Source organism: Chroicocephalus ridibundus, chromosome 3 (genome assembly GCF_963924245.1).
Source record: "Chroicocephalus ridibundus chromosome 3, bChrRid1.1, whole genome shotgun sequence".
In the NCBI taxonomy this organism is placed as follows: Eukaryota; Metazoa; Chordata; class Aves; order Charadriiformes; family Laridae; genus Chroicocephalus; species Chroicocephalus ridibundus.
Window position 1 is genome coordinate 76225905 of NC_086286.1, and position 20869 is coordinate 76246773.

The 20869-nt window shown below is 39.4% G+C and overlaps 1 protein-coding gene across 10 annotated transcripts in view; it reads left to right on the forward strand.

Annotated features, from left to right (window-relative positions):
- HS3ST5 (heparan sulfate-glucosamine 3-sulfotransferase 5) overlaps positions 1–20869 on the forward strand; it is a 196982-nt gene that overhangs the window by 82799 nt on the left and 93314 nt on the right. For all 10 annotated transcript variants that reach the window (XM_063329760.1, XM_063329753.1, XM_063329761.1 and 7 more), the window contains exon 2: positions 18751–18958. The gene's annotated coding sequence lies outside the window, so the exon portion shown is untranslated. The remainder of the gene's footprint in view (positions 1–18750; positions 18959–20869) is intronic.

Sequence of the window (20869 nt, forward strand, 5' to 3'; positions counted from 1 at the left end):
CATGTTTCACAAGCTTAAATAGGCTCCTGCTGGCAGCGCGCCGCTGAAGGGCAGATAACAATCCTGCTGTTATCATCAGGGATTGCAATCACTGTCACAGGGCTTGTCATGTGCTGTCTGTGGGAGCAGCAGCAGAGTGCAGATTTGAAATCAGTGTTATCTGCCAAACAGTGATAAACACTGAAAACAGTGTTATCTGTTCCCTGCGAGTTGGAGTTATTTTGAAACGTACACATCCCTCTTTTGAGTTTTGGCTGTTTGAGCAGATCCATGAGCAAAACTGCTGTGTCAGCATTTTTCCTGGGAAAAAAAAAAAGCTACACAAAGACCGGAAAGATGTATCTGTCCTGTGCACGGAGGAAAAGACCAGATGCATGGGTACAGGCAGTGCTCCACAGAGAAAGCAGGGCTGTGTGTGTAGCAGCAGTTTAAGGTGGTAACATTGGCATCAGCCAGTCTTCTTCATGAGGCAACTGGAGATGTATTGCTGACTCCTCATTGTATCACTTTTTTCCAGGCAAGGACAGCAGTCAGCAGAGCAGCCTGACTCTTTATCATATGATGTTCTCCCTTAGTCGGGATAATTTTCCTTCTCAAGCTATGTTGGCTTTAGGGGGCGATAACTGTTGCAGTAAAACTAGGAGCAGCTCCAGCTTCCTGGGGAATCTAACGCTCTGAGTTACAGATACAGGAAAAAGGCAAGTTCATTACTGGATAAGAGAACAGGACTTGCTAGCATGGGATTCATTAATTGTTTTTAATAATGGACTGTTTGGGAACAAATATGTGTAATACAAATCAGTGAAATTGTTAGCTCTGCCTTTATAGCATCATTGCTGAAAAGCAAGTAGAAGACAGTAAGCTGAACGGATCTGCCATTCTACTCAGTAGCACGATGGAGTTGGTATGAGTGTTCATATAATGGCCTCCCTTGCTTAAACCAGAGAGCCCTGTCTTCCTAGCCCTATTCGTTTGCCCTACCTTTCCAGATCCTTGTAGCCTGGGACTCTGCTCCCTCCAGACCATAGACCTTGGTACATTTATACTTCCTGAAGTTTAGATAGCAAGGAGATGGTTGAGTGTTTCAGGATTATTTTTTTTTTTCATTTTCATTTTTAACACAAAGTCGATGATTATGAGTGAATGTAGAGTTTAGGTATGTTTGAGACTGCAAGCTGTATTTAACATTTGGACACTCACACTGATACTTTGGAAAAAGATTCAGATCGTGTTTCAAACAACTAAATTTAAGCATTCACATGTAGGTGTCCAGATGAACTAGGTTCTAAACTCTTATTGTCAATAGTTCAGTAGTCAAAGGCTTAATATAGTCATCTTAGAGAGCTGCCAGTATGTGTTTATAGCAGCCAAAAGCATCAGCACTGGTGTAAAAATATCCCTTCTCTGGCTGCTCAACCTCTTCTAATGCTGCTTATTAAAGATTTCCTGCAAGTCTTCACCTGGTACCAAAGTCCAGAGGGACTAGCCATTGCTTTTTAGGGCTACAGGTTGATTATTTTTTTTTGCTAGAGCCAAGAGAAATGACTAATAAAACTCAGCCTTCTTAAAGAGAAGTTATTAAGTGTCAATTTGTGAGAAGAGCTATACTATTGAGTTATGCTGCTGCAGGCAAAAAAAATTCCATTAAATGTAAGGAGTCAAGAAAAATAACAGTTTATCCTAAATAAGCTTGTCTAGTACAAAAATGCATTTTTGTCCATATTAAAAATTAACTAACTGCCCATAAGATTTAATCACATTTTGTGAGGTTTGAGTGTTCTCTGATCTGTAAATCTTCAGCACTCAGCCTTCAAAGAAGTTGGATGTCACAACACCCAGTATATGGGTAGCAAGAGCACTGGACGAAGTTGTGCCTGGTGCCTATGTTCCTGGAGGGAGGTAGAGGAAGGAAAGGAGAGACGTGGTAGGAAAGACAGTTAAAAGGCTGCTCATTACTTTTAGGTAAGAGTATCCTCTTCTGCTTGGCTGTATTCTGATCCCAAGTGCCTAATACCGTGCTGAAAGACAGCGAAGGAGAAAAAGGCTACAGAACTTGTACATGAAAGTGATATGATTGACTTGAGACAGCATTCACTTTCAGCAATTTGGAGGACCTGTGGCAGAACAGCACATTTGTGCCTAAACACAGTTGTGTTCTGCTCAGAAAACCTGAAAGCATAGCCATGGCTATACTGCTCCTTGAGCCAGCTCAAATGCTTCTACATCATGTTGTCCAACACATACAACTCCAAAATTGTCTTTAGGCAGGAATTAGAGCAAAGGAGATGTCTATCTGTACGCTCTGCTTAGACAAGCCCCTTCACTTTTTGCAGGTTTTCCTTCCTGAAAGCCACATCAGTATTTTACTTGTTGCTCCATCCTGGAGAGATATGGCAACAGAATCAGCTAAAAGTCCTTAGAAAGTCAGAGAAAGATCACGAGGGACTAGTACTGGTCCCACCACTATCAACACTGCATTTGTAAGTCAAGAGAGTTGAGACTGCTTTCTGCTGACCAGACTGTTCTACAAGGCAGTAAGGGCTGTCAGATTGCAAGGAGTGGCCCTCACACACCTCCCAGGGCACATGCTCACCATCAGCATTCATTTCTGTATTTCCTGAATGTGACATGGAACCTCAGCTGAGATTCAGCCTTCCCTCATCAAGCTGAGGAGCCACACAGCCGAGAAATCACGAGGGTCTAGCTGGACATGGTGAGAAAATAGAAGTGTTTCACAGATATGGGAGACTAGTTCTTCTTTAGATAAGAGGATCAAGAAAAAATATATCAGCTGATGCAATAGAGAGTTAATTTCAGTTCAAAATTATGCTAATGTTAACTGCGCTTTGTGGCAGAAATTATGTAAAATTATTTTTAACACCCCAGCCCATGCAGATACCAGTTGCATTTTCTGATTTGTTTTTCTGACCTTGATGCATTTTTCCAGCGTCTTTTTTGTTTGATCACACCTTGTCGGCTGCATTTCCCCTTCTTCCTCAGTGCTCACTCCTTTGTAGTTTATTGCTTATATGTCTGAGCTTTGCGCACATGTCTGTGCCCAGTGCAGGAGCTTCTTGGTAGTGATGTAGACCAAAGTACTTTGACTCTGAACACTTTTGTCATCAATGGGTAATGCTGAAGATCTAGTCTTTCTTTTTCTCTGTTTAATCTTCGGTGCTTTGTGTAAGAATATTGTTACACATATTCTGAAAATGCATATCACCAACTTCAGTGTTATTGTGAGAACTCACAGTTACTAGTCAACACTTAAAGAGCAATTTTTGTGCTGATATTAATTTACAATTAAGAACATGTACATAAACAATATAAATTCTTAGAGTGAGTGATATTTTTTCTGGGAATAGGTCAGAACACTCAAATAGGTCAAAACACTCAAAAAGTGCACTTCTAGCATTTCACAGAATCACAGAATCACAGAATGGTAGGGTTGGAAGGGACCTCTGGAGATCGTCCAGTCCAACCCCCCTGCCAGAGCAGGGTCACCCAGAGCAGGTTGCACAGGAACGCGTCCAGGCGGGTTTTGAATGTCTCCAGAGATGGAGACTCCACCACCTCTCTGGACAGCTTTTTTCATGGCTGTTTCACAGCTGGCTTTTCATACTGTATTTATTGTTTTGTAAATATACAATAACACTTGCAAAGTATTGCATAATAAAGCATGAAGGACCTGAAAGATGTGACATTCTCATCAAAATCATCCTTCACTGAGATAATTTTTTAAATTAGTCTTTAGTGCTCTAAGCTTAAAGCTTGATGAAGCAGTTCAGTTAAGGGAGGCACCTTGTTTAGAAAATGGACTCCCTTGTTTTAGACGATTAACTGTCATCTCAGATTTTGAGTTTTTACACTTACGATATTCCAAGCTCCATGGAATTTCTTTGAAGAATTCATCTTAATATGTTTTCAGATAGCATTGGAAACCTATAATGTTACCTTCTGCCTCTAAAAGCCATCAGGTTATGGATTCCTTTCTATGAATTTTTGATAAGGTGGTCCAGAACAAGGGAAAGAAGAAGTAGCTACCTGCCAACTAATCTCATGAAGTCTGTATTCACTGTTTAAATGCTTGCTTTGTAGAGCTAAAGCAGATCATGCAAAAACTCCCAGCAGATCCATGAATGAGAAATACATTTTGGCTTATATATTATTTACTGCTGCAAAGCTGCTGCACTTTTTATGAGAAAATAGATCCTAGTTTATTAAAAGAAGAAAAATTCAATAATGGAAAATTTTTCATTACTTAGTTTCATCATTCAGTTCTGTCCTGTTTGCAAGTGTCACATTAGACAAACCAAACTTGCAAATCTGCATCTTTCTAGCAGCAGGTCTTGGAACTGAGGTTTCCCTTGGGACAACGGGGAAGAAGTCCTTGGGGTCCTGCACGCAATTGCAGATGCACCTGCTGGATCAGTCGGGCTCCCCTGGTCCATGTGCACGCTGCCATGCAGCTCTGTTTCATGCCACCCAGCCTCTTTGGATTCTCATCTCCTTTTTGAAAACATGAATATGTATAAAGCAGTTTTGCAGCTTGAGTGGTGGACAAAGCAGAAGATTGCATATTGATACACAGCCTAGAATTTATCTGATTATTCTGTACAAGTCGCATTTCACTTCACCATGATAAGCTTGATATGCTGTATTTCTGGAGCCCACCTGTTCCACACAAAAGTGTCAGTTTTCTTCCTGATGAGAAAAGCTGAAATAACTATAATACTGTTTCCCTAGAATTTATCTGCCTTCTGAAGATGTGAAAGCATGTTCAGAGAATATAACAAAAAGGTAGATAAAATGAGAATGGGACTATCACTAAAAAAAAAAGGTAGAAACAATTCAGTGAATACTAATCTTTAAATCCAATCAATCCAACAACAGTATTGAAAGAAATGCTGCAGTTTTTTTAGCCTTAATATCTTTCAGAGATTCATATCAACCTTAAAAGAAAAGAGAACAATTATTGTTCTTTTGAGGGCATATACAATAAGACACTGAGATGTAAAAATGAGTCTTCTGTGTTGTGTAATATTCTTCTGATAGGGGAAAAACAGTTAAAAGAAGTAAAATAGCTTGGGTTTGTTGTTTTTTTTCTTTTTAAACCTATGATTCACTACAGACGTCTTACAAAGTCTTGTATTACTTGTTACAGGCACTTTTTTGTGATGATTCATGGCTTTGACAATTCAGCCTATTGATATCAAAACCACCTTGTGCAAATGCTCTGTGCTCCTTTGTTCCACTGACAGTATGCAAAACCCTTCTTATACCACTTCTTGAACTTTGAAATTTTTAGCTTCAATCATCTGTTTAATTGATATGTTTTATAAAACAACAAGGTTTTAGGATTGTTTTCTGCTGTTCCAGGCATCACTAACAAGGAACGACAACATTTTTGTGGGTTTAAGTTTTAAACAGTGTTTTTACTAGCTGTTGCGAAAAACTACAATTACATTTCTTTTGTGTTTACATTCTGGATATGTTTCAAAATTACTATAATTATGTAGAAAAGAGATGATTATATGGTCGGCTTTATGCATTTCAAAACTATAAAAATATTATAATAATATTACATATCTGAGTTACTCTCATAGAAAAGTGAAGGGTATGAGTTTCCTTCTGGTCTTAAATCAGGCTATTTATTTGCGGTATATGTCAGATCAGCTTCTAGGTTGTAACCACCGCAGTAAGCCCTACAGTGATGAGCACAGCGGATGATTTCGGCATCTAATAGGAACAAAAGAAAAATATCTTTGGGATATGTCATCCTTGTATAAAAGGTATTAAATTTGCAAATGAGTAGAACCTTTGAAACGCTGAAGTGCTGATGAATTTGTTTATCCGGCCTGGCAACCAACACGTCATTCAAATCTCACTCCCAGCTAGATTTTGGTTACTGACAATTCAAACAAGAATCTTCTTTTTATTATTGATCAAGAAAGAAAAGCATGTGATCAGATTGGGTATGTGTATAATCTTAACTGTTGCCTGGACAGGCAAATTTGTTTTTCTTGCATAAATTACTTTCATAGGTTGCTTTCTTGGATAATAAAAGTTTTGCACCTGTGACAATGGTGAAAGAATTTTTTAAATGAAAAATACTCTATGGCCTGACCATGCTGTGGGTTACAGTTCTATCAAGGTGCAAGAGTATGACCAAGGAGAGAAACGTAGCAAAAATGCTTTCTTTAAAATGAGTCACAACCCTGACTCCCAGTGACTCCCAGCCGTGGTAGATTCCCAGCTTCTAAACCAAACAAAGTGAGTACTCCTGACAAGTGGCAGGCAAGTACACTGGGTGCCTGGGGCTTTGCTCTCTTTGGTAGGGAGAATAAGTGTCCTACTTAAAATTGCTGCAACCTAAGGACCCTCACTGAATAACTTCTGAGTCCTAGGTAGAGGGATAATGTCAAATAAGTCATCCAACAAGTGCTTTGTTTGGGAAATGGAACCCAAAAGGAAATTGTAGAAATTTGTAACTTTAAAAGGGTTTTTTTTTTAATGGAACTCTTGTTTGAAACCATTTTTCTTCTCTCTTATCAGCTTAGTTTTCCCTGTAAGCATAGAGTTAAAAAATTAACTGAGGAAAAAATACAGAAAAGCTTCTTTCCTAATGTCAAGATAATCTTTTAAACATTAAACCCAGAGGATAACGATATGAATGCTACCTCAAAAACTGGGTCACTCGTCACTCTTCTTAAGAAAAGTTTTATTCCATTCTTACAGTACATCAGAAAAAAAGTAGTACTTTGATAGGAGTAAAAAATCACTGCCAAAACAGCAGGATAGATTACAAATTATTTTTATTATTCCAATCCACCTTGCTTCTCTGAAGCTTTCTTGTGGAAAACTTTTTCTGTGGAAGGAGACAAGTAATCTCTACTATTCTTTCTTCCTAAATGCCAATGACAGGAGCAAATAACTTTATTTGTACCTGAAGTCATAAAATTATCTAGCTTGTTTCCTAATTACTGCCATGGATTTTCTAGACAACTGAAAGTTTTCCAGAACACCTTCTGTGTTGTTCTTTCTTCATCTCTATGACAGTGATTATCTCAATCTATAGTAAGGGGAGGCACAGTGGTGAATTTCTGATGCCCTCCTTGCACTTATGATCTGTTTGGCTCATGGTGTACATGTTGAGTGTATTTACATGCTAATTCAGCACTTCTGCTCCCCTGGAGAAAAGCTAAATAAAGTTTGAAAGTGGGGGAGAAAAAAGCATTTCTTTGGTAAATGAATGCAGCATTTTTTAGGTCAGACCCTCATTAGTGGAAATCAATGTATCATCATTGACTTCCATGAAGCTACAGCAAATTACATCAGCTCAGAGTTTATATGCAGTGATCATATTTGCATTTGTTGAGGCTTTGAACAAGTGCTGTAAAGCTTTCATATGGAACAGATTTGTTGCACTGGGAGTTCTTAAGACTTTCTGTTTGGAGTGTTTGGAATTTGCTGTTTTTCAGATTTTCAGTAGTGCTGTAGAGTACCATATTACTTGTTCTGCTGGGATTTCCTAATTAGCAATGCTGAGCAGGAATTGTTTTCAATGTAGTATGAACTGCTGCACCTCTGTCCATTTTTCACGCTTTAAAATTAATCTGTTTGATCAGAAATGTGTCTATAGGAATTAATTAAATGACCACAGCTGTTACACCTGAGCTCTTGACCCTGAAAGTTTCTCTATGCAAGTACTCATCTGAGAGTTATAATTCATTTGCATAAATAAATTTGCAAATAAGATTTTCTTTTACCTTTCAGCAAAGCTAGTTAGAAAAGTTTAAAATTTTGTTCTTCAAAAATGCAGGAAAATATTTCTCCTAGATTGTTTTCTTGACCATCTCTAATTTTAAGGTTATTTGATGGCAAATCATCATTTCCCAGATGAGTTACCACAGGGGTTATAACTGGTGGGCAAGCTGAGCTTCAGAAAAACACGAGTGGGGGTTATATGCATACTGTGACAGCAACAAGCCCGAGGGCACAGCCTTCTGTTCTGGTGAAATAAGATTTAGGTCCTTTGAACCGTCTATCCTACAGGTCTCTAGAGAAGAGTATGAAAAAAGGAGTAAGCACTTTCTGGACAAGGATCTTCTCAGACATTGATTTCGGAATGATTTTTTCTGTGTACTCCTGAAAGTATTCCTTCTAATAAATAAAGTACTCCTTCTAAAGGGAATAAACTCGATAGACTAAACCACTTTCTCAGACATCCTTCAGTTCCTACCTGCACTGAGACCATACCTGCCCAGGGCAGGGTTAGAGGATATGGCTGCAAATATGCCTATGACTTGTCAGTGTTTCATTCAACTCTGCCCATTGCCTTCCTGGTAGCCTGTATCTTGATGCCTCAAGAAAACCAGAGGTAGAAGTGGAAGATTTGCTGAATGTCAGTAATGTCACTTTAGCCTGAGTGAAGGGGAGCGTCAGAACCAGAGCTGATGTTAGTGTTGCGTTAGGCCCACCCAGCCACCCCCACCTTCTGGCATCCAGCTGCCTGTGACATCCATTGTGGTCTCTGCTGCTTGTAGGCAGAGTGGGCCTTAGGATCTGGGGAACAGCTACTGATGGTCTTTTTGGGTCACACGCTGTGCCAGATCAACCCAATCTGCCAGTAAAGCACAGCTAGTGTGCAATGCAGAATTCGCTTAAGGGGGAACTGTAAGAAAACCAGTGAACTCTCTCTCCATAAGCACCTGCTTTCGAAAGATAGTGTTCTGCTGATGAGTATTTTGGTTTGTGTTTTTCCAATGTTGCGGGTGCTCTTGATTTGATTATAAGTCTAATGATATTTTGTGGTCTTTTGAAAAGCCAGGAGTCAAGTGAGCGCATAAGAACCTCAGTTTTCATTGAAAAATGAATTCAAATAGACCAACTGTTGTAGGAAAAATAAAACCTAGAAAGCATTCCCCTGATTGCATTGGGAAGGCTTGGGCACCAGAAAAGGATAGAAAATAATGCTGTTTTTATCACAAGGGAAAAAAAAAGATCTTCTTGTATTTTAATTCAGTTTTTCAGCTGCCGATGTTTTTTGCGCTACAGCAATTGTGAGAACTACTAAGAAAACGTATATTCTGCATGTCTTTAAAGCTGACACGTGGAGCTAAATCAGCGCTCTTCGTGTCCAACTTGTTAAACTGGAGCTAGCAGAGTCTCTGCTTAACTTTTTGCACCCCATTTGCAAGGTCTCTGTTCAAAGTGTTCATATTAATGTAAGTGGAAGTCTTTTACTGGGAAAGGGCCGATAGGGTTGCCTTTAAGGCTTCTTGGCTCCATCACGTAATTTATAGTTTGATAGATTAATTAGCAGATGTTATCGCTGCAAAATAGAGCTGAAAGAGCAGATATATTGGCCAACTTTTGTGGCTAAACAAACCTTCTGTGCATCCACAGAAGCTCCACCACTCTTCCCCACAGCTTACTGAAACATTATCACAAGTGGCATTATTTCAATATGTTTACGGTTTCTGCTCATTTCAAGTTTTTGTGTTGTTCTTACCACCCCAGTGCCGGAGCACCCTAAAGATATACACTTAATTTCCAAAATTGACATGAATGAAGTTGCTCACTAACATTAGTTGGCTTCTAAACAACCAAAAAGTGTTTCAGACAGTACTGATCTTGATATGTTTAACAGAAATAGAGAGGAAAATATTCACCAAACTGAAAAGAAAGTCTTTTCAAGCATTCATCTTCCTTTCTCAGTGAAGCAGCTTCTGTCACTCACCTGCCTGTCCTTGACAATCTTCATTTATCATAAGCCTCTTTTTCAGTTGTTTTCCCCAGCCTTCCTAGCAGTTGCAGCTGATGAAACACCACAAGCAAAAGACAGCAATTGCTGGTGGTCTGTTCTAGAGGACCCGTTGGTTTTTACCAGAACTGGTAAACACACGTGCATAGAAATAACATGGGAAGCGGGAACAGCTTCCCCTGACCCTGTTTTCATTTCAATCACTTTCTCAATTTTTAATGAAAGCCATCTCCGGTTTTTTAAAGAAAAAATCTTATTTCTAGATCTGTCACTAAAGAAAACTGTCGTTCTTAAGCACCAAAGAAAATCATACGTACATGTAAAACTGGACATCAGAGTTCAGTCTGTATTTTGCTGGATTGATCATGTTCTCATTTTTCCAGGTAACCACAAAGAGCAGCAGATCGCCTTAGAGCAGATTGTAATTCTTTTTTTCTTTTCTTTCCCATGAGAAAGGATGGTATACTGAAGCTGTCTGAGCAATGTATTTTTTTTTGTAGTCTTAAGTAAAGTAAATATGACCATGGGGAGGAACTATCTTGTCCCAATAGGCCTGATGCTGATCTCTTTTGTGCCGAAGTAAATCAAGAATAATTTTACCAACGTCAGTACAGCCACACCAGTAAAATTCTAGTGGGAGTATGGGATGTGGCACAGTATCTCTGTAAAGAATAATGAGAGATTGCATTGGGAATTGTTGTGCCTGTGTATCTCTGCAGGAAATCAGTGGAATTTGGTATTTTAGATGGTTGAATAAAAGAAACTTCTAATTTTAATTAATCAGGGCTGAGTTAATTAATCTGACACGTGACAGGAGAACACTGTGAAACTGCTGAGACTGGACTAAATACCTCTGGTCTGGAAAGGAAAAACACTTTTCAAATCTGCTGTTAGTATGATACTGGTTGGCAGCATTTGGGCAGGATAGGAACTGACATAAAAGCAAATTGGAAATAAAGACTGCTGCTCTGCCTCAAACGCGGCTGTTATGTGGCGCAGAGCAATTCTTTCTGCCTGTGTTTGTGAAGGAAACCAGGAAGCAGCAAGATAATTTTGTTAGCACAGGCAACTTTTTTGCATTCCTGGACATGTGCATGGCGGACAGTGTCTTTGCTCAAAGTGCGGAACTGATTTCTGAAAAGGTGGCCGTTTAGACTGTTTAAACAACTGACCGGGTAGCGATAAGCTGCTTTCACGGGCTGTACAGAGAGAGACATGGTGCATCCGTACCCGCAGCGCTGCCTCATGGCACCTGGCAGCTGTCCCTTGGTGTGCCCATGGAAAACTCCTCTTCCCCCCCCAGCTGTGTGCAGCAGCTGCAACAGCCAGGAGAGAGGAGGCTGAGATCAAAGGATGCTGCCTTTGAGGGAGGGGGGTTAAATCAGATCCCAGGAGGTTCAGCACAGGATGGCATTGTTTGCACTGCCTGCCCAGAACCATACTAAAACCCTGAACATCCCGTTACATCGAGAAGATGTGAAACTGCTGAAAACACGGATGAAACAAATAAGCTGTCCAGTCAGAGAAAGTAGAACTGCAAAATATTAATTCATCTAATTTATATGCTTATCAATTTAGGGAGAGAAGTGCTCAAGGAGAGACATTTAACTTATCTTATGATCGGCCTGTACTTCATCCCCAAATGAGAAAAAGAAAACTTTGTTTAATGGCCAAATGTACTGAAAAGATAAGCCATAGTGATATTTGCATTGAGAACATATTTACTGCTCTCTACAATCTGTGCATCTTTTAAGTCAGCTCAGGTCAGTGAAGTTAGGTTTCCATGAGGCTGCATTTCCTCTGGAAAACTGATCGGGCTGAGATTCTTTAGGACATGTGCATACGATCTGGTTTGGGATTCAAATTACTGCTGTGCGTATTTCACTCAGAAAGATAAGAAACTCTTTCCTCCTAGCAATACCCAGCATTTTGTGGGAAGCAGGTCTGCAAGAGGTGTTTGAACAGTCAGATGAATCCAGGACTTCTGCTCAGCAGAGTCTGCTGCGCGGTAGGAGTCTTCAGAGTGTCTCTTGTCCAACCTCTCACTGAAAGCAGGCCAGTCACGCAGCAGGTAGCTCAACCTCATGCTGTTGAGTTTTGAATATCTCCAAGGATGGAGAGTCCACAACCTCTCTGGGCAACCTGCTCCAGCTGACCATCTTCACAGTGAATTTTTTTTCTTTTTATTCAGGCAGAATTTCCTGTGTTGCATGATGTGACCAGTGCTTCTCACCCTCCCACTGTGTACCTCTGAGGAGAGTCTGGTTCCATCTTTTCCATACCCTCCTCTTTGGTGGCTGCAGACTGCAGCAAGGTGTCCCTTTTGCACTCCCTTCTTAAGCAAACCCAGTTCCCTCATCCTCTCCTTGTACATCATATGCTCCAGTAACAGGTATTCTGGTGCTTTTTCTTGCCTCTTTTTAAAAAATCCAGATAACTGGAATATTTGCAAGCTCCAGTTAAGAGGATAGGACTCAGGACCAAATATACTTCTACCCTGACACCCAGCCTAACATTAAAATAAAGAAAAGTTTGCCTGTGGTCATGTATTAGGCAAGATAGAGTACCCATGACATAGGAGCAAAGAACCCCTTATTGCGTTTTTTAGGTTGTTCTCTCTCGCTTACAGATTGGATCAGGCACTACATGGTAAGCTGTAGTAAGTAGCTCTGAAGAGATGGAACAGCTAATATTCATACGTATTCAGGTTTTGAAGGGAAAAACTTCCATAGCACTTACTATAATATTATTATAATATGTGCTGGTTTTTCTCTCTTCCTTTTTCCGCAAAATAATTAGTGTTATGAATACATGTATTTAAATACATGTGAACATAGAAATACAAGTATTATGAGAAATATCTTCATAACAAACGTCTCCTTTCAAAATATAGGCACCTAAACTGTGTTCCTGAAATCTTTGGGCAGGGTTGTCAGTTTGCAGCGTGCCGATGAGCACGTGTGAGTCCCGCTGGCCCTCCTCGTCTTCTCGCTGTCACACAGAGCTGCCGAGGGTAGGTATGTGTTGCAGCCTTCGCTCCCCAGCGAGCACGGTGTACCCTGCTGCCAGGGCTGTGACATGAGCGGTGTCACTGCTCCATCCACTCCGTGTACGCTTTTGCACTGTCTCTCGTGTTAATATGACAGAAAGGCATCTCTCGGCACACAGGCATGAATGCTGGGCCACTGGCTGTTCCTTTTTCTGACTGTCATAGAAAACAGGTTTCCTGCTAAGAAAATTCACATTGGCCTTGTGTCTGCAGGGGCATCTCCTCCCAGGAGGAAGTCCACTATTTATTTCCTCCAAGAACTAGCGATTTCCTCAAAATCTGACAGATTTCTGTAGATCACGTAGCTTCAGCTGCTGTAACTGCCTGTACAGTTGTGCTAATGTGCTGAATTTATGTTAGTAGAGCAGCTACTCTTGTCCCAGGTAGCAGTTTGTATTGAATAACTATTGCACAGCTGGTGCACAAGAACCCACAAAAATAGTATGTGATACGTACATATTGTGTATATGGTATGGTGGATTAAAGGTATATGCATCCTCTTTTGTGATACTTTGAACAGTAGTCAGGTACAAATGAGGTTTTGTTTGTTGTACATACCACTGTTGAAGAGTACTTTGAGAAAGGTTGTCCGTTAATATTTTATTGGTTTTTTTATTAAACTTATATTACAATAGAACCCTGTTATTTCAGACTCCTGCCTCAAGAGATTTACTGCACATTTCACACCTTTTTTTTTTTTTAATGTAATTTTAGTTTGAGAATTTTTTTGGACTTCTTGTAACTCTCTTAGTGTAGACACACTGCACTAGGTTGACACTGTAGTAACACGTTACTCAGCGTGGAATGCCGATGCCACTTTTTGCCTGACAGTTAAACAGGAGAAACAGGAGGTTTGTGCTTATTTTGAAATGTGGACACACTAGCACAGTGTGTTTACCAACCTCTATTACACATCGATGCAAATAGTCCAAGGTGTGTTTTATCACATTCAAATTTCAGTTCAAAAGGAAAAATGTATCTTTTTAAAAATGCCGGTTGCTAGTATTCAGCTTTTTGGCGGCATATTACTGAGCTGCTTGAAATTCATTCCATCCTGCAACTAAGATTCAACTTGGAACTGAAATGCTGTTATGAATGCAGTAGTGTGGTGGTCATGATGACATGCCATGGTGTCACACGTCTCCAAAGCATTTTGAATAGGTAATATGTGGCATGTCAAAATTTGCAAGAATAGAGTTGTTTCCCCAAAGGTATTTGTGCTTCATACATAGGTGGCAGGTGAAAGAAGCAAGCTATAGAAATTCCTCCCAGATTTCATCAAGAGTTCCTGGGCTGCACGCGGCCAGCTCTGCAGGTCTGTGCTGGAGGGCTTCCCAATGCTACTGGCCTAAGGCCATCTGTCAGAAAGGTTTACCCCAGAGACACAAATACTAGAAGCTCTGGTTTCTTAGAAGTTGGGGCAGTCTGATTGCCAGGGTTGGACACATGCCATAGGCTCAGAAATTTGGGGTTATTCTTAAAATTATTTTCACTGAGCAGAGGGTGCTTCTTTGTCCCCAGTCACGTAATTATGGCTCTCTGTATGTGTTTTCATGGCATTTATGGCAAGCTCATTGTTTTTGTAGCGACCAGCTCTGACTGTAAATTGAACCCGCCAGAGCAGCCCTGACTCTTGCTTCCGGGACAGCCTCTTCACCGCCATGGAAGCAGCTATAGCTGCTCTCTGTGCTGTTTTCACAGCAGTGTCTACAAGGAAACGTAGCCAGTTCGCTGCTTCTTATCCACCTTAATTTTCACATAGCATTCAGTTAAAACACTGAGATTTAAAATTCTTTAGAAAGATGCACATTAACTATTGTATTATTAAATTACAATATCTGCATGGGGGCTCAAAATAGTGCTAAACCCAAACAATGAAATATTGTTCATTCGGTCTTAGTCTGAGTGACCTTTGGTGTTTAGACTTACCTCAGGTAGTTACTACTGCCTACTACTGATAAGTAAAAGAGAAAAAATGTCTACCCTTTGAGATTTAGCGCCTTTTGCCTCACGCTGTTGAAGCAGCATGTATGATGCAGCTGTCATGGCTAAATCTAACTCATTTTATTTTACACTGCAATGCACTAGGTGTACGTACGTGGCCAGTTTTTGCGTATTATTTGAGAGAGAGTTACTTTCATGCGTGAAGAAAGAGGAGGCCGCTTCTTAAAATGTACAAGTTGCTTGCTATTTTCTGAACTTAAAAAAAAAAAAAAAATTCCTTTTTTTTAATTCTGCCTTTCCAGAATCAGGAGACTGTTGTCATTTTGTCTGTTTTTATAAGATTTCTTGCAGAGTGCTTTCTTATACTTGAAACACACAAAAAATTGCATCTAGCAGATTCAGAGAAGGAAACCAGTAAAGCAACTCAAGCTCATTGCTGAAAACAAACAAAGAAACATAACCTTCATCAGATCTTACTTTTTGGTGTGCCTTGACTTATGATTTTTAATAGTTGGAGTCCACAATACTGGACACTGATGCAGCCACACAGCTACGCAGTGTCTAGCTGCTGTTGGTAGGAGTGGGAACCAGCTCAGCCTGGAACAGCGCAAACCTTTATGCAGCGCAGGTGATTCCTCTTGAATAGTTTCCTAATGAGAGACAATATCCTTTGCTTTGGATTCAATGAGCTTTTGAAATGCTTTTAAGTCATTTTAAGCGGCTGAGTAAGGGGTTTGCTCTCTTAATGCAGAGGAATGATACATCTACATCAATTGGTTGTTCTCATACTGTTTCGTCCTTCTCTCCTCCTGTCTCTCCATTAAGTGAATGATGGAAAGGCAGGAGATGCATCTTAAGGGCATGTGGGAGTATGTGCGGACCACAGCTGGCTGGGTTATGCTCAAACAACTGTGTAGGACAGAAGATGTCAAGCCTGGCAAGGTCTAGTCCCTACTGCCTACAGGGAGTGACGTCCATGTGAACTGTGGCCGGGGTGATGCCCAGGACATGTGGGAAACCTGGGATCCCAGGAGCAAAGTAACATGAGGCAAGTGGGAACAGCCAGAGGACCAGGAGCTAGTAGCAATTAATGTACCAAAACAGTAGCTAAGGCTTTGCATGAAGGAACTGCTCGGATCCCTAGAATTTTTGTTTCTTCTCTATTGATAAAGCTCCAGGATATGTCCGAGTGTATCTAGCTTATAAAGAAAGCAGCTAGAAGGCTTTTTATGCAAAAAGAGTGACACAACTTACTGGTTAATAGCGTTGACACTAAGGCTAGCACCCCTACAGAAAAAGCAGTCTGTTGAAAGGAATCCTGCTCTGGGAAAGAACTAAAAGTATTTGGACGTCCTTTTGCCCTCTTGTGGGGCGTGGAATGGGATCCTGGGCATGAAATCTGAAAGGATACGTTGGCCAAAGAATCTAGTCTTAGGGAGTGCCGGTAAACGCACATCAAAAATGGACAGTCACTAAACAAAAGTCTGTAGTGTTCTCCTTAGCACAAAAAGAAAGAGTTCAATTAGAAATCAAATAAGAGAAAAAAATAATGATGTTACCCCACTTCATTTGATTTTTCACTTCGTATGTATTCAGTTAAACTGTTTACAGTAAATAAATTGATGACATCTGTGATCATTATATATAATTACATATATTGATATTTGCATATATTCCATGTTGAATTGTGGCTTTTATTGGTAGATCTGTCATTCCTGAAACTTATTATTTATAATCAATATGAGATTTCATCAAATAACAGAAGAGAAATCCTATCTATTACTAAGTTTGAAAACAATCCATTCTTGGCAGAATATGTGTACTCATTTAAACTCAACAGTATCCATTTTATAAATAAGTCTACATACTGTCAACACATTATTGACTGGTCTCCTTAAGTCTGATGGGAAACCAGTCCATTCTGCAATTACAGGGTGCCTATAAAATGACAGGACTTTCAGCAACATTTTCTTAGGGAGCTTGACTACGGCACTGGAAAATTTTAAGATATTTAATACATATAATGTGTTCATAGGAAAAAAGGGCAGAAGTGTATATGCAGCTTTCCTCCAAAAGTGTTTTCAAATCTCCCTACTTTTCTCTAAAACCTCAATGGTAGTGAACATTGTCAAAGCACAGCCCTTAGAATACATTTTATTTTCCTTGTGATCAACTTAGCTGAAAATGCAGTAACTCAGAGCATGACTTATTTGTGATAAGTTAAGAGGCCTTGAAAGCTTCCTGTTAAAGGGTTTTATCACATTTGCTTCTCTCACTGTCTGTGTCACACATACGAGTGATGGCAAACATTTTGGATTTAATGCTACAATCTGTATCTCTAGTATCTCTGACATCAAAGGAATCAAACCCTTCTGATTTCCAAAGTCCCGCTCACACACCTGAGAGAGGAGTTCATTTTTCTCCTTCGTGTGACTATTAATCTCATTTCCATGTGTACTTAACTTGCAGGGGAGTTTTGCAGGGCTTTTTTGCGTGTTTGTTTATTTTCTGGAGCCAACCTATTATCTTTTCAAAGATACTGTTCATGGTACTGGCATGATTTCACAGAGCAGTAGTTGAGATGTTTTATTAGTTATTTCAGCTGAATATTTACTCTATGAATCTGAGCTCTCAAAAGAGGGCTTTTGGGACATTATCAGTTCAGTCTAATGTATGAGCTCGAATTATTGTATCATTATAATATGCTGCTTGGTGTCTTTTGCCATTGATTTGGCTACATTTTTTAAATTGCTCAATCAGAAGCCATTTATCTCATAAATTATTAACAAATAAATGTTTCTGATGGAAAACCAAGTAGTTCAGCATTGTAAATCATGTATCATACAGGCAACAGCAGTCAGAAGTAAACTCCTCTTGAGCCAAGTAAGTAGTTTATGTAATGTAGATGGAAATTATGTAATGAAATAAACACTTCATTGCAAAGAAAAGGTAGATGTTGTTTTCCTAGACTTATACCAGATTCTGCAGCTTCTGCATTGTACATTTCTATGTTCTTTTATTGGTGCACCAAAACCATAAACCAACAAAATTTAGTTTCAAATGTGCAAAGGCATCTGCACTTGTTAGACTCCGACAATACTGCAAGGTGCTCAAACTGGTCATTCTTTGTAATGTTTCTGTAGAATCCTTTTGATTTAATTCTGCTTCTCCACTCAGAAGTATTTTTTCCTGACTAACGGAATAATTACAGAGTTAATGTCTTTTGGCAAGTCACATTGGCATTGATGATTTTGAGGAATTAACTGTATTCCAGACTCCTTGGGGTTTGATTTACTTTGAAAGAAAGTAGATATGTTCATGCCTAAAGCTAGAAATTGTAGCACAGGGTTTGCAATTAAATACCACATTCACATTTGTGTCTGTGTCCCATTTCTCCTATATGGAGGCATAGATAAATTATTAAAAAAAAACAAAACAAAAAACAAACAAAACAGAAAACAGAAAAAAGACAGGAACAGTCAAACAGTTCTCACTAAATACTATTAACATTTTCTCCAGATGAGTCTGGCATGGTTCTCAGTATAAAAGTAGCTTTTCCAGTGATTTACAAAATGGCTGTAAATTACATTTCTGGTCAATGTCAAGGGTAAAAGGCAGTGGAGTAGCAGTAGTACATGCAGCATATTGCCTCTTGTCAGTAAAAACTTAACATTCTTTTTCCTGTAGCCCACTTAAAACGTGTAATTAGCAAATTTCTGTTATTGGGAATGTTTTTTGTTTGGGGCTTACTATTGTGAAACACATTTGCTGTAATTTTCCTTCCCCTTCCTCCCTAACCTGCGCTCCAGATTCCAGGCTGCCAATGTTTACAAGATACTGAGACAGTGTGTTCAAAAACATGACCTGGCAAGCACTACCTCTGGGGCCCTGCTGCACAAGATTTCCTTTCAATCTTAAAGAGGGAGACTGAATGTTTCTTTCATTGTTTTCTTTTTCAAATATGCAACAAGCGTCTTCTCTTTTTGTACAGGCCCAGCGAGTTGTACACCATTTCAGCAGAGATGTCTGATCTTTCCATCGGCGTACCTGGAGCTGCTTTATCCCTGCGCTGCTCTTTGCTGTAACGACTAAAGACTCCTTGAGACTGAACACTGGAACAGATGAGTTAAATTTGTCCTGAATGTTCTTCATCAAAAGTAGATGTACTGGACTTTCTGGATGTGCATAAGGACACAAAGGTTAGTGTATTGCTTAAAAGCCTGAAGTTTCGGGACTATTTCGTTTAACCATTAGCAGTGCAGACTGTGTTTCAGTTTGTTGCTTAAACATAGCCACAGGTGGATAAAATGGTGACTGGCATCACAAATATAGTTGCGATCATGCTTTTAACTGCCACAGGATAAATGTACTTAGTGAGCTGGTGCAACTTAAAGACCTGTAAATGACTTGCTGGCCCGCAAAAGCAAGCGCTACTCATGCTCTGAGCTTGATTGCCATTAGCCATTCTTGTGATATTTCTTCTCAACTTGGGTTTAGTGCATTACAATCACACTCATCTGATTTTCAACTGGTAAAAGAGTATTCTACTTACCTTCATACACAAGATGGTCCTTGTTCACAGACGTTGGGGATGAGGGGGTATATGTTTGTCCATCTGTGTGCTTAGTTGTTCTAGATGGCATGGGGGCTACAGGGGAATGCCGAAGACATACATAACATATTGGAAAAAATTAATTTCTTCCTAATTGCAGCTATTTCCTTCCTGGAACCTGTGAGATTTCAATAAAACGCTTTTTCTATCCCTTGATTTCTGTTAAAATGTTATGTAATCTAGGGATATTAGCCTGTCACCACTCTGTCACCTCAGGAAACCATCTTCAATGAGGACAATTCACTGACATCATTTTTCTGTGGTATGATTGAAAATGTAGAATAAACCATTCTGCAAACAGATACATGCTTAGAAAGGTGGTGGAATGTGTGTGGGCATATGTGCACATCAAGTCACATCTCAGACACATAACTGACAAGGAAAGTAGCAAGATCACAAAGATACATCAGGATTTTCAGCACCAATCATAACATTATAAAAAAAAAATAAAAGTTAAAAGTTATGTTTATAATGATGTGGATAATGCTACATGCAGTAGAGAAGAAAAGTGAACAGTCATGTAACATTCATTTTATTCTATGGTTGCCATCTGTTTTTCATCTTTTGCAGAATATTCTTCAGGATCATTGCTCTGTCTGGGTTTGGGGGAGGAGGGGGCAAAATTATTTTCAGTTTTACTCTGTCAACCTCATCTTATTTGATTTGGCCATTTTTTAAAAAATAATTAGTTTTACAAATACTATTTGTTCTTATTAAATATCTCCACAACCTATTAAAATGCTTTCAGGAAATCTATTGGCTAAAATAGTTGGAGCTCAAACTTGATGCAATTAGAACTACGCGAATTGAGTTCTGCTTTCTCTTTTTTGTGGAGGGATTCTAGTGATATCATCTGAATAATGGCTTTCTAATCAATCTCTTTCTGTCTGCTACTCTAGCTAGCATTTCTGTTCGCATTCTAAATGCCTACTCCCAGTGTAAAGTAAATAGAAGACAAAAATATCATCCCTCATCAAAGGAATTGTTTCCCTGTTGGCACCAAATGTCTACTCCAGATAGAAGAGGAGAAAAAAAAAGTGTAACAATACAGTTTTGTTTCATCTAAGTTCTATTGAAGTTACTGAGAGTTTTTGTAATAGAGTTCAGTAAGAACAAGAACATGGATATAAAAATACAGACTCCATTTAGAAGCAGAAGGTTAGAGGAGCTGCAAGATTTTGCAAAAATTTCCATATGAAGGAGAGCGATGTTAGTTGTGTGTGGTGCCCTCACTGCAATACCTAAATATTTTCCAAGCAAGTAAGATTTGTATAGAGCATATAATGTAGCTTTTATGTGTAGACTGATTTTTATAATATTGCATTTCTGTATACAAAATACCGAACTAAGGAGAGAATATCTCTCACAGTTGCAGAGCTCAAATGTCAAAAGTGTTGTGAACTCCACCTCCTTGCACTGCACGCGCGTTTGTACTTCTGCTTGAGGGATTTGTGCAATATGTATTTGTGTGGACTGTTAAAAATATATAATGTATAGG